At 38.1% G+C, this 15,289-nt stretch overlaps 1 long non-coding RNA gene across 1 annotated transcript in view; it reads left to right on the top strand.

Moving 5' to 3' along the window:
- The first annotated feature begins 7,527 nt into the window (after positions 1-7,527).
- Positions 7,528-15,289, top strand: part of LOC106464287 — a 22,832-nt gene continuing 15,070 nt past the window's right edge. The window contains exons 1-2 of the long non-coding RNA XR_001291121.2: positions 7,528-7,677; positions 8,277-8,279. This is a non-coding gene — a long non-coding RNA (uncharacterized LOC106464287). The remainder of the gene's footprint in view (positions 7,678-8,276; positions 8,280-15,289) is intronic.

The following is a 15,289-nucleotide window of genomic DNA, read 5'->3' as shown; positions in this document are numbered from 1 at the left end:
AACAAATTTATTAACTTAATATTTGCATTTCAAAGTTTTTATTTTCTATTGTCGTGGAGCTCAAAAACTTACACTCAATACTAATGATAATTCATGGAAAGTGCGTATGGATGATAAGATTACAATTTTTGAATGGTTGTTTTAGGAATGCAAGGTCATTATCAAAAAGATACAAATGCCCAATTTTTCTTAGTCATATACTAAGAATATAGTGTTAAGATTACTTGAATATCAAATAGATCCATCAGTAGGCTATTTTTCTTGTCAATCTAATCTGAGTAAACAAAACACCAAGGCACGAGTAGTCATGTGGTAGAACTCTGGATTCAGACATTTCGAACCGTGTTCGAATCCATCCAATACCACACAAAAAAACTGCCTTCACTTTAAGCACTAGGTGCGTTGTTATAAGAGGGATAATCATTATTTTAGTGTGGATGGGGAGTGGTAGGGTGCATCTGACTGGTTGTCTTCCTTTTAGTTAGTAGTTCAAAATTAGGGAAGGCGACAGGTACCCTTGGCTGCTTAGTTTTTAATACGAACTGAATACCATTTCAAATAACAGAAAATATCACATTTCACGCCCGCCTACTTCCCGGTGGCTCGGCATAAATCTGAGAGCTCATAACGCTAAAAATCGGATTTCGATACTCGCAATTGATATAACACAACCATATTATGGAGAAGTATAAAATAATGAAACATTGATAATGTGGATGCCAACTGTTAGCAATACTGTGTTACGGCAAGTGTACTCAAACAATGTTGTTGTTGTTTTAGCACAAAACTACGTAATGGGTTACATGCGCTCTGTCCGCCGTGGGGAATTAAATCCCGGATTTTAGCATTGTAAAGTAATAAACTTACCGCTGACGCACCGGTAGACATATTCAAACAATTAAACGATCATTGTTTTAAATGGAAAAAAATAAAGGAAATAAAAACAATAAATTAAATTTTAATGGACTGACTTCTGGCCTGGTGGTTAGGATACTCGACACGCAATATGCGGTTCGAGGGTTCGAATCCCAATCACCGAACATGTCGTGGGGGCTTTATAATGTGACGGTCAATTTCACTATTCGTTGGTAAAAGAGTATCACTGCTAAATTATAGACGGCTAGCGCAGATAACCCTCAAGTAGCCTTGCGCGAAATAAAAAAAAACAACAACTGACTTCTGCATAAAACTGCATGAAGTAGTTAATTTTGATTGAAATCATTGTTAAATGTTTTGTTTGAGGAGAAATTTTATTAATTTGTGATTAAAAAGAAATATGATAAACATATTAGTTTACCGATTTCATTGCATCATAAAATAGAATAAATATGTTGAATTAAGATCTTGGTTGTTTTCCTGTTAGCCACGACAAACAAAAAAACATGGAGATAACAATGTAGTCCTTATTTGCAATGCTTTATGAAAGCCGATCATTTATCAAGTTGAAAAAAAACAATGAAACATCTAGAATAGAATAAAGCCATAGATAACAACTGTAACTACCATACTGGCATGTACTTAATATATTATCATAAGAGACAGGTGGCTTGAATTACCTGATTTTGGAAGCTCATATTTCATGAGCAGTAAGAACTTTGAATCAGATAATTTCTATGTCTGTTATGGTAAAAACAAAAAGCAGTTATTATATTTCAATGGAAAAACCTAAACAAATTGTATTAGATTGTTAAATTTATTATATTGAAGAGATAACATACGACGACTTCAAAAGTGTCCATAGGATTATGTGTTTCGATAATAAACGCACTTTTTTAACTCTTTCAACTCGAATATGTTTCATATTATCATAAAACTTAAATCTATATATATCATAATTTAAGCGAAAACTTTAAGGAGTTTTCGTTTTCTTGTGTTTTGATTTAAGGCATTGCGTTATTCTACAGTACATTTATTATATGTAATTGACTTCCTTAATTATTGTTTTATTCTATTCTGTTAGCAATTTCTGATAAAAAATAACCTATTAATTAATTTATCATCTAACTAACAACTGTATGATTTTCAAACCAAATTAATTGCTTATTATTATTATTTTGAACAGCGAAACGAATTAACCCACGATTAGGTGCATTAAAAGGAAGTAACTTGATTAAGGAAAATTAAACAAGTTAAAACAGTATACAAAAAGACGTAAAAGAATTTTACTGTCACAAAATCCCCCGGTATCCTGCGTCATAGATTTATCAATATATGTAATTTGTATTACAAGTGTGTTTGGAAAAAGTAGAATAGATTGGTTCAACGAACAAACTTCTGAGCTCTAACGAGATCATTTTTCTAAAAGTGGAATGAAAGTGTTATCAAATGGACGTTGATTCTGACTGTGAATGTCTAACATTAAATATACGTACTTACGATATAGAAACATGTAAATGCCACAAAACTCGGAAAGCAAGTGAATTTTGAATGTGTTTTGTAGGTTTTACCACAAGGTGATCAAATGAAATAGAAACTATTTACACAGACACCAAAAGTTGTTACTAAGTTGGAAGAGTTTCATAAATATCTTTGTTTGTTTGTAATTAAGCACAAAACTACACAATGTGCTATCTCTGCTCTGCCCACCAAGGGTATCTAAACCCGATTTCTAGCTTGTAAGTCCGAAGAAATGCCGTTGTGCCATTTGGAGACTCACGAATACGTAAAATAAAACTTAAATCTATTCAATATCAAAAAAAGTATAAGTTAATAATTCTCATATTTTACAGTAAGAAGTAACGTACGCTTAACGTAAGGAATAGTGAGAATAGGGCTTAACTTTGAATTAAAAAAAAATGCTATACTAATGAAAAGTATACCAAAAAGAAAAATCATAATGAAAAGCAATGAAGGAGATAAAAATCAAAATTAAGTAGATCAACCTGTTTACTGACATGGTTATTATATGTGTATCCTCGATATATCCAAATGACTAAAAACCTTATAAAGTTTAGATGAAGAATGAGAAATAAACACGTGAGTGAAACCGTCATCGCACCTCATGACGATGAGTCACTATCACTGTTGGCATCAATTTAATACTTGAGGCATCTGTTGACGACTAAATCTCCGGAACACGTTTTCTTCTGTGATGTTTAGTCATTTGGTGAATCGATGTAGAGACCAAAACAAGTATGTAAAATATTTTTAGCACATACCCTTCAACAACTACTTTTTGTCACGCCAGCGGTTTTTTTATTAATGAGACAGACTTATCGTTCCATGTACTATTGTACAAATACGCCACGTGTTGATAAATGTGAAAGATTTGTTTATTTGAAGCTAAGCGCAAAGCTACACAATGGGCTATCTGTGCTCTGCCCACCACGGGTATCGAAACCCAGTTTCTAGCGATGTAAGTACGCAGACATACCACTGTGCCACTGGGGGGCTATGTAAAACAAGAAGCTTGTTTTACTTTAACAAATAAAATTATCTCAAATGCCTTTATTTACTGTTTTAAATATTATATACATTTTTTCTCAAACGTAAATGATGTCTGCATTCGTTCGACAAAACGATGGTAAGCAAAGTTTTATTTTTGCAACTGTTCATTTCTAATAAAACAGACATGATTTGCTGAAAAAACAGATTTTATAAATCTGTATATACTTTGTTTTTGCGGAAATCTTTTTTTTTTATAGCATTCTTCTGGAGTCTAGCTGTCATGGAAGCGCAAAGCTTAAATATGACAAACTACTAAGCAGTATACTAAAAATTAGGTCAACGCTAAGTTATGGCAAACTACAATTCACTGTTATGAAAACTAGGTCAACTCTAAAGTATGGCAAACTACAATTCACTGTTATGAAAACTAGGTTGGTTGGTTGGTGTTTCATGGCGCAAAAAAACTAGGCTATCTGTGCCAAACACCGGTAAAAACAGAAAAAGTAAATTGTAGTAAAATGTAAAAATAAAGCGAGTTAAAACTAAAATATGTCCCAATAACAGATAAAAGAATTATAGAATTAAAAAGACCAATTGTTCTTAAAAAATTGAAAATACAATCAAGTTGGACAGTGTCACCATTGCCAATGACACTGTCCAACGTCAGGGGTAAACCCTTACAGAACACGCGTCTAAAATGGTGCCGCCGCCGCTCACGGTCGTAACGACGTCACGACAGTAAAATGTGGGCTATTGTGACTTGAGTGTCACAAAGGCTATGAAAACTAGATCACCTCTAAAGTATGGCAAACTACAATTCACTGTTATGAATTATTACGCTGCTCATGCTCATAAAGGCAACAACAGTAAAATATGGGCCATTGTGACTTGAGTGTCACAACAGCTACACATTGATGGATCCGAACCAGATAACAGAAAACGATGAGTTAAAAAACTGTGACCAAAACAACTTCCTCCTTACAATACGGAAAACAAGACGGCTAAAGAGAAAACGTAGGTTTAATCTGGAAAAGCTTGTTATGACGTTGTTCACCCCAAGCCGACTGCCAACTGGTGCGAAACCAAGCCTTGAATAGAGGACCGTAGTCCATGTATGGTACAGGCACGGCCGTGATGGCACCAGAGCAGACAGATGTAGCTGTGGTGTCAGCGAGCTCGTTCACGCGAGACCGATATGACCAGGTATCCAGAAAAACTGAATAGAAATGGAAGATAAAGGGCCTGTAGAGAGCTGATAGAGTCGGTGTAAATAGTACAGTCAGTGTACTGCTCAGCTTCTACGTGATACAGGGCAAAAGAAATGGCATAGAACTCGACAGTGAAAACAGAAGCTGTAGAGAGGATTCCGTGAGCAACCACCGAGCCAGAACAGACTATGGCAGATCCCATACAGTTATCTGATTTCGAACCATCTGTACAAATGGACACAGAGGAATGGTTAGAAAACCACAGCAAACCATGGCAGAACCTACAGAGTCATCCGATTTCGAACCATTAGTGTAAATGGGAAGAGAAGAATGGCTCGAAAGATGTTCAGCAAAGAGAAGGTGGTACTTCCAATCGGGAGTATCCGCCTTCCTCAGATGACTTAGAGAGCGGTTACAGTGGGGGATGGTGACAAGCCATGGCAGAATGGGATGATCACTGTGGACAGCAATGTCATGTAATGACAGATCAAGTTCAGCTAGCTGCTCCTGGATGAGTTTTTTTGTAGTTAAGCACAAAGCTACACAAAGGACTATCTGTGTTCTGCCCACCACGGGTATCGAAACCCGGTTTCTAGCGTTGTAAGTCAGCAGACATACTGCTGTGCTACTGGGTGGCATCATGGATGAGAAGACCAAAAGTAGGAATAGAAGACTGTCTATGATGAAAGAGCCCACTGATGAAGGAAGACAACCCCAAGTGAGATGCTGTGGCAAGGATTGAAGCTTGATAGCATATTGCAGAGAAAGTTGCAAATGGCGGAGGTGAAGAGGAGGTTCATGGGCCTCAGTGTAAAGACTCTGGACTGGAGAAGTGTGGAAAGCCCTATGTAGAGCCGAAACCCCTGATGGTGAGTGGAATCCAGCAACTTCAAGGCCGAGGTCCTGGCAGAACCATAGACCAAAGACCCATAGTCCAGTTTGGATCAAATCAGGGCACGATAGATCCTGAGCATACAACATCAATCCACTCCCCAAGAGCTGGAAGAGAGGACATGGAGGATGTTCAGAACTCTTGCACACTTGACACATAGCTGCTTGATGTGTAGAATGAAGCTAAGCTTACAGTAAAAAGATAAACCCCAAGAACTTTGCCTCTGGGACCACATGAATAACTATCACCGAGATGGAGCTCGGGATCGGGGTGGAGACCCCTTTGGCGGCAAAAATTCATGCATACGGATTTGAAAAGAGAAAATGTAAAACCGTTTGCAGTGGTCCAAGTCAACAACCGATTGAGGGCAGTTTAAAGCTGCTGCTCAATGAACCTCATGTTCGATGACTGACATCAACATAGAGCCCATTTGCAACAGTTGGAGGAAGATTTGAAGTGATGGCAGTAATTTTAACACTAAAAAGTGTGTCACTGAAGACACAGCCCTGGGAGACTCCAAGTTCCCATAGAAAGGAACGGGAAAGAGTGGAACCCACACGGATTTGGAATCGCCTGTTCAGTAAAAAGTTTTAAATAAAAATGGGTAAATGGCCACACAACATATAGGAGTGGAGGTCCTGCAAAGTGCCATACCTCCACGTAGTGTCATAAGCCTTCTCGAGATCAAAGAACACAGAAACAAGCTGTTCTCTCTTGAGCAAGGCTTCCCTGATCGATGTTTCAAGACAAATCAGATGATCCATGGTGGAGTGCTGTCGACAGAACCTACATTCGAGGAACCAAACAAGACGAGAGGAGCACGATCGATTCGAGGAACCAAACAAGACAAGAGGAGCGCGATCAATTCGAGGAACCAAACAAGACGAGCATTAACCATCCTCTCTAAAACCTTACAAAGACAACTAGTCAAAGCGATGGGATGATAATTAAAAGGAATCTTTGGATCCTTCCCAGGTTTAGAGAAAGGGAAGACAGTAGCCTGGTGCCAAGTATCAGAAAAAACATGCTCCTGCCAGATCTGGTTAAAAATAACCAGAAAAATAGCAAGAGTGGCAGTTGAGAGCATCTCATAATGAACATTATTAGGTCTGACCAATGTACTACCAGACCGATGAAGAGTAAGTTTGAGTTCCACCACTGTAAAGGGGCGATTATAATCATGGAGACGATCGGCCCGAAAGGAAAGAGGCGATCACTCTGCCCGAGACTTGATGGCCAAGAAGGCAGGGGAAGAAACAGCAGTGCTAGAAGCACGAGATAAATTGTGGCCGAGAGCATCAGCAATGCTCTGGACATCAGCAGCTTCTTGGCCATTGGAAAGAAATATGGAAAGAAAATGGGAAGCATACCTCCCAGTGACTTTCCGAATCTTGTCTCATACAGTTTCGGAACTGGTGGTAGAAGAGATGTTAGTAGTGAACTTAATCCAAGACTCCTTTTGGCTTTGACGTCGAACCTGCCGAGCATGGGCACGAGCCTGCTGATAAACAATGCAGTTAGAAAGAGAGGGATACCGTCGGAAGGTATCCCAGGCCCGTTTTTGAGCCTTCTGTGCCTCCTGGCAGGCAGGACTCCACCATGGTCGAGGATACCATGTAAAACGTGTCGAGGTCTACTAGGAAATTGTTATAACCATGCAAGCTATAAACTGTGATTTTGCTAACCCTTACCAACTGGAAAAGATACAACATTTGACCAGGAACGGTTATAAGTTTCGAACGTCAGTGAATTCTCATCAAAAGTTAATATCTTTCCAAGAATATTACTAATTTCTCATCGGATATTAGTGGTTTTATGAAAATATTATTTTACTTCAACGGTCCAACAATTCAGTGCCTGACAAAGCTAGATAGCTTCCCGCCAATTACGTGTACATCGACTTCAAATTAACTCAATATCAAGGAGACTCCGAACTAGGAAGACGATTTTAGGCTATTTGTAAGTTAGTGAAATTCCTGTTTATGAAACTTGGTTTGTAATAATTAATCGTAATAGTTGCCATTGTAAATTATACTGTAAGGTAGCCAAGTGCCTTGTCATCTAATTAGTGAAGCGCATGAATGGATTAACGAGATTCCCACTGTCCCTATCTACTATCTAGCGAAACCACAGCCAAGGGAACCGGCTTGGAAAAATCAGCGGAGAAAGAAGACCCTGTTGAGCTTGACTGTTATTAAAACGTATTTTGTCAAAATAAAATCGGTGTGAATCAATCTTGTTGGCAAATAGCGTAAATTAAATAAAATATCAGCATATTTCTAAACACTAAATCCATTGTACAGTTCAACTATTAAAAGTTAAATTATTTAACGCGGCTTTGGATTATTTAAAATTCTCAATACCTAACGGTTCCAAAAATATAGTGAAATACCTTTCCTCGTTTTTAATTTGCGGCCTCCCGGTGACTCAAAAGATGTCTTAGGGCTTATAACACTAAAGTTCTGGTTTCGATACCCGCGGTAAGCAGAGCACAAATAGCCAGCCTATTTTGTTGTTTTTGCTTTGCAACAACAACAAAAAGTTTTTTAAAAACCTAATTTGCTACTTGCGAACAACAATATAAGTTTAATCCACACTATTTCTTTAATTGCTTTGAAAATTCAAATAGGACTGATCATACTTTATAACAACGGCTCTTAATTCTGCATTTATTCCGATTAAAATATCTTTTGTTTGTTATGTTTGTTATGGATTTCGCGCAAAGCTACACGAGGGCTATCTGCGCTAGCCGTCCCTAATATAGCAGTGTAAGACTAGAGGGAAGGCAGCTAGTCATCACAACCCACCGCCAACTCTTGGGCTACTCTTTTACCAACGAATAGTGGGATTGACCGTCACATTATAACGCCCCCCACGGCTGAAAGGACGAGCATGTTCGGTGTGACGGGGATTCGAACCCGCGATCTCCAGATTGCGAGTTGAGCGCCCTAACCACCTGGCCATGCCGGGCCTACATGTTTTTGTAAAACGGAAAGTGCTAAGTTTATTATTTGTATTCAAACTCAAGTTTTTGTTTTAAAAAAAGTACACGCTGTTATATTGTAAACTGGACAGCAATTACTACATATTGTAGCAATGAATATTGTGTTAGTCCTTATTTGTTTTTCTTCTCATTTTCTATAAATATTCAATAGCTGTGTAGACATATATAATCTCCACTATCTATTACTTATTATTTGTGAAACATAACTTGTATGTGACAACATGAAAGGGAGGAGTTTAACTAACCGGTTTTCCCATTGTAATATGGTGTGCGCTCTGCTACATTATTATTGGCTGTTCTTAACAGGCTTTTGTTATTGTCCAGATGCTACCTGTCGCTCAAGGCACGTGTTACTTGAAGGTACTTTCATTTCTTAATTCTATTTGGATAGTTACTTTGAATCCTAATTATACTTAAAGTATATCTTATAGACTATACTACTCGGTTTTTCTCGCCTATAACTTTGAGATTCTAAAAATATATTAAGTAAAATTTTGACAACTATTTACACTGTAAAATAACATAAACCATTTTTGGGATTCAAACTTTATAACTTTATGCAGTTTTATGCATTTGATGGATCCAAATTTAGATAATACTGTTTTAGCAAATACTCTATTAAATCAGAATGTTTCTGTGAATTATAGTTCAGTCGAATCCGGTTTTCTCTATGTTAATCCAGAGGAGTGGTTTAATTTTCAAAGTTTATTTAAGTAAAGAAAAATAATTAGAATGTGACTAAATGCATCTCAAATAAATTCTATACTTTCTAGAAATACTATACGGGGCTCAGCATGGCCAGGGCGCTCGACTCGCAATCTGAAGGTCGCGGGTTCGAATCCCCGTCACACCAAACATGCTCGCCCTTTCAGCCGTGGGGGCGTTATAATGTGACGGTCAATCCCACTATTCGTTGGTAAAAGAGTAGCCCAAGAATTGGCGGTGGGTTGTGATGACTAGCCGCCTTCCCTCTAGTCTTACACTGCTAAATTAGGGACGGCTAGCGCAGATGGCCCTCGTGTAGCTTTGCGCGAAATTCAAAACACAAAACATTATACGGGTTTAAATCTTTTTCCTACCGCTCATAGCTCCCTTTGAACAACTACGTTTATTTTCATATATTTGTAGTATTTTCATCCAAATATCATATATATAAATTTTTGTGCTAATCCGATCATTAGGTTCGAAGTTATTGATATGTTCCAACAGGGGAACACTGAAGTTTAGTACAGTTGTTTCCTACCCAAGTTAGCTTGCTAAAAGTATTATGCAGATAATTAAAAGTACTGTTTTGTAATTAAAACATAACATTTTCTAAATTTGTTTGGCTTTACTATTATAAGAAAGATATCAGTAGATAAGTCGGTGAGCCTAACTTTCGCTTTTTTTCTAGAATCATTACAATTACAAAAATTAAGCAACTCTGATAAAAACTTAGGCCATAACATATTACTCTAATCTCAAAACAAATGAAAAGCACCTAGCAACCAAAATACGTCATGCTTCCGTATGATACAGTGGTTTTCGGCATCTTTTCTGGCAATATCAGGCGTAAGCCAAAACGAAGCAAGTGTACAATTTTTTCACGTCAAATTTAGTTACGTTTGCATATGCACGATTTCGTAGTTTTGTGCATCAACAAACTTCTGTCATTGATAAAATGTGGCGGAATTCAAGATAACACTTAACACAGACATTTCAAGCTTTAAAACACAAAATACTTTCATTCGAGTGGCAACTTATTTAGAATTTTACTTATACACATAAATAAATCGTTTTTTAATTGACAAACATGCATTAGTAGCTAGGTTTTGTATTTGTTTTCTAATAAAAAAACTGTAAAATTTTGTTTAACATTTTTTATCATTGTTCAGTTTGTGTAATTCTACTTGTCATTTAGATCTGTTAAGCTGGCTACACTTCATTTAATAGTTAAAATGACTTATAAAGCATATTAATATTAACTGGTTTCAAATAACAAGTTTTAGATATATACCTTGCCACTAATGTAACTTCTTACATTATCGTTCAAAGTATTTTCATTTTAAAACTATATAAAGGTTTGTAAGTAGTATATATATATATATATGTTTCTTTACCTCTTTTGTTAAGTAAAACTAAAATATACATTGGTTACATCCTTTCAATTACCATTTGTAGCTTAGTTTTAGTTCCCACCCATATTCTTAGCCTCCCAGTGACTCAGAGGTAAGTCTATCGGCTTACAACGCTACAAGTCGGGTTTCGATATCTGTGTCAGGCAAAGCTTTATGTAGCTTTGCTCTTAGCAACAACCAAACTACATCCTTACGAACATATAAACGATATTTTTATCGTTATCGCTTCTTGACTTTTCGTACTATTTACAGAACTCTATTTTTGTAATTACCATATTATTCTTCTATTGCACATCGTGACAAATTTGTATTTTTTTATTAATACACATACAAATGCTTCATTTCTGTAGTTCAATGATCTTACTTCCAGGTAACAGTTTAAATAAACCATGGAATTATTTCTGTTGGTTCCTCAAATTAATAATGTTATTTTGGTATAAATTACCAAAGTATATTTCACAAAAACATATTTTTTTGTGCAATATAGATCTATTTAAGTAAGATATTCCAATAAAACATTTTCACACCGTATTTTCATAATGAGTATAATATAGAGTTAATATCTGTCCAACTTCTATGTACATTTTGAAAAATTTTGTTTACACAGCTGCACTGGCAAGCTTCGAATGCACAAATCATATATACAGGAATGCGTAAAATATCTTTTGTATTTTTTATTACGGTGAGATTAATCTTAGCAGAGTATTCAAACCATACTTTTGGAACAAGATGTCATTCTACAGTTAAAATTCGTGTACATATTATTATTGTGTCTGTACTGTTCAGAGCGGCTGAACGAGATCTCTGGGCTACTTTTTCCTCCAACCAGATGATTGGCCACACAGCGAGCGCGTGCATTAATTGGTGAGAAGCCACATGTTCATATTTACGCTCTATTTCTCACTTTGATTCCTTTTTCTATCTTTTTTAACTTTTGTCCAATACTTTATTTTTCTTTCACTTCTCGGACAGCATACCTTATTTAACTATAATTTTATGTTTAATTAACAAATATTTATTTGATGCTCGATGTTTCCCGTTTTATTACATTGAACGCTAAAATCCAATGCGCAGGTGATACTCTGTTTCCTTGAGTTATTTTTTTCTTTGTAGTCTATAATTCTGTTTGACAGCATATGAACGGTTGAGATTTTTCGGATAAAAACTATGATCATTGACAATAGATTGTGCTTAGATTTTTGAAAGAAAAAAAAAAGCGCGTGACCATGAAGCCCGGAAATTACATCATTGTATTTGTTGAATTTCTAACGTTTGAAAACGTTGCGTTGAAATGCGAACTGTTTTCTTTGTAACTTAACCTTCGAACATAAAAGAAGTTACAAGTTCTGCGATGGATTATGTGACCAGCCACTGAAAAGCAGTTAGGATGTACAAGAAAGATTGTTTCTTTTCTGTCGTCAAAAAAGAAAAAAAAAATCTCTTGGAGCAGCAGCTCGATACCAGGCCAAATAATTAACTAATAAAGTGAAGTCCTTTTTTCCAAACCCCTTTAATTATCTAATTAATTTCTTGCATGACAGAACGTCATAACTACTTTACTCGCCATCCACAGACAATACCTTCCTTGTTCAAACAACAGCAGACCTTCACACGCGCTAGGTATCTTTTGGCCAGTAGGGGAAGCTGGTCACATTGTGTCCTAATTTCTAAAACCTTGATGTTGGGTGTCAGGGCCAAAAGTGAAACTATTCCTGATTTGTCGGCTTGAATGAAATAAAATGTTCATTGACCTGCGTTTTTTAACTTTCTAGCTACTATTAGTTTATATTTCCGAATTCTATAAAAACAAATGGAATAATATAAATGTTTTTCTTTGTTTCTTAATTAAGCACAAAGCTACACAATGGGCTATCTGTGCTCTGCCCACCACGGGTATCGAAACCCGGATTCTAGCGTTGTAGGTCCGCAGACATACCGCTGTGCCACTGGGAGGCTAATATATATGAAATGTAGTAAGTTTTCTTCACGTAAAGTTTATCGATAGCATATACGAACTAAGGTTTCCATATGGAAATAAAAACGTGAAATTCTTAGTTTATTTGTGAGTATGTGTTTTTAATACACGTGAGTTTTTATCGTTAAAAGACTTTCAATTGTAGTCGACATAGAGGATCTTGATTTGCTTCTACAAGAAGAACACCAACTTTCTGGTAATTATTGGGCTACTTAGGTTGTTGTTTGGTGCTTTATGGATCAAAGCAGCGAGGCTATCTGCGCCAAACAACTGGTTGGTTGGTGTTTTGTGGCGCAAAGCAGCAAGGCTATCTGCGCCAAACAACCGGTAAAAACAATGAAAGTAAATAAAAGTAAAATGTAAAATACAGCGGGTAAAAACCAATACATGTCGATAAAAGATTTATACAGAATTAAAAATACCTATAATGTGAAAAAAATTAAAAGTACAATCTAATCGGACAGTGTCACCATTACCAATGACACTGTCCAGCGTCAGGGGTAAACTTTTAGATAAAATGTGTCTAAAATGATGCCGCCGCTCACGGTCGTAACGACGGCACGACAGTAAAATGTGGGCTATTGTGACTTGAGTGTCACAATGGCTACACATCGGTGGGTCAATACCCGATAAAAGAAAACGATGGGTTAAAAACTATGACCAATGCGTAGCCTTGCCAGGACTACTTCCTCCTTACGGAAGCAAGACGGCCAAAGACCAACAGAAGGTTTGATCTGGAAAAGTTTATTATGGTGTTGCTCACTCCAAGTCGACTGCCAACTGGCATGAAGCCGCGCCTTGAAGACAGGACCGTAGTCCATGTATGGGACAGGAACGGCCGTGATGGCACCAGAGCAGACGGACTTAGCTGCGGTGTCAGCGAGCTCGTTCAGGTGAATACCGACGTGACCAGGGATCCAGAAAAACTGGATGGAAATAGGAGATAGCGAAAAGTGGGCCAATCGGTGTTGAATATCGACGAGAACAGGGTGATAACTAACGTTAAGCGATCCCAGGGCCAGTAGAGAGCTAAGAGAATCAGTGTAAATAGTACAATTACTGTACTGCATAGCTTCTACATGATCCAGGGCAAGAGAAATAGCATATAACTCGGCAGTGAACACAGAAACTGTAGAGGGGATCCAGCGAGAAACTACCGAGCCACAGCAAACCATGGCAGAACCTACAGAGTCACCTGCTTTCGAACCATCCGTGTAAATGAAAAGAGAGGAATGGTTCGAAAGATGTTCAGCAAAAAGAAGACGGTACTTTCAATCGGGAGTATCCTCCTTCCCTAGATGACTCAAGGAAAGATCACAGGATGGGATGGTAATAAGCCATAGTGGAATGAGCTGATCATTGGGGACGGCAATGTCATCCACTGCCAGACCCAATTCAGCCAGTAATGCCCGGATATGAAGGCAAAATGGAGGAATAGCAGACCGTCTGTTCTGAAAGAGCATTGCCCACCAAGGAAGAAAAACACAACTCCCAGGTGGGATGCCGTGGTAAGGATCGAAGCTTAGTAGCATATTGTAAAGAAAGTTGCAAATGACGAAGGTGAAGAGAAGGTTCGTGGGACTCAGTGTACAAACTCTGGACTGGAGAAGTGCAAAAAGCACCAGTGCAGAGCCGAAGCCCCAGATGGTGAATGGGGTCTAGCATCTTCAGGGCCGAGATTCTAGCAGAACCATAGACCAAAGACCCATATTCCAGTTTGGATCGAATCAAAGCACGATAGATCCTGAACATAGAACATCGATCCGCTCCCCACGAGCTGGAAGAGAGGACACAGAGGATGTTCAGAGCCCTTGCACACTTGACACGCTGCTGCTTGATGTGTGGAATGAAGCTAAGCTTACGGACAAAGATAAGCCTTAAGAACTTTGCCTCAGGGACCACACGAATGACTATATCGCCGAGACGGAGCTTGGGATCGGGGTGGAGACCACATTGGCGGCAAAAATGCATGCAAACGGTTTTAGAAAAAGAGAATTTAAAACTATTTGCAGTGGTCCATGTCAACAACCGATTGAGGGCAGTCTGAAGCTGCCGCTTAATAAACCTCATGTTCGACGACTGGCACGAGATGTGAAAGTCGTCGACATAGAGCCCATTTTCAACAGTCAGAGGAGTGGAGGTCCTGCAAAATTCCATACCTCTACATAGTGTCATAAGCCTTCTCGAGATTGACGAACACACAAACAAGGTGTTCTCTCTTGAGAAAGGCTTCTCTGATCGACATTTCAAGTCGAATCAAATGGTCCATGGTGGACCGTTGTCGACGGAACCCACATTGGGTGGGCGAGAGGAGCATGTTTGATTCCAGGAACCAAACAAGACGAGCATTAACCATCCTCTCTAGAACCTTACAAAGACAACTAGTCAAAGCGATGGGATGATAATTAGAAGGAATCTTGGGATCCTTCCCAGGTTTGGAGAAAGGGAGGACAATAGCCTGGCGCGAAGCATCTGGAAAAATATGCTCCTGCCAGATCCAGTTAAAAATAACCAGAAGAATAGCAAGAGAGGCAGGAGAAAGATGGCACAACATCTCATAATGAACATCATCAGGTCCGACCGATGTACTACCAGACCAATGAAGAGCAAGTTTGAGTTCCCCCCCTGTAAAGGGGCTATTATAATCATAGATACAATTGGCCTGAAAAGAAAGAGGCGATCGCTCTGCTCGAGACTTTATGGCCA

The sequence above is a fragment of the Limulus polyphemus genome, unplaced genomic scaffold (assembly GCF_000517525.1).
Source record: "Limulus polyphemus unplaced genomic scaffold, Limulus_polyphemus-2.1.2 Scaffold1607, whole genome shotgun sequence".
NCBI classification, from domain to species: Eukaryota; Metazoa; Arthropoda; class Merostomata; order Xiphosura; family Limulidae; genus Limulus; species Limulus polyphemus.
This window is presented reverse-complemented; position numbering and strand designations above follow the sequence as displayed.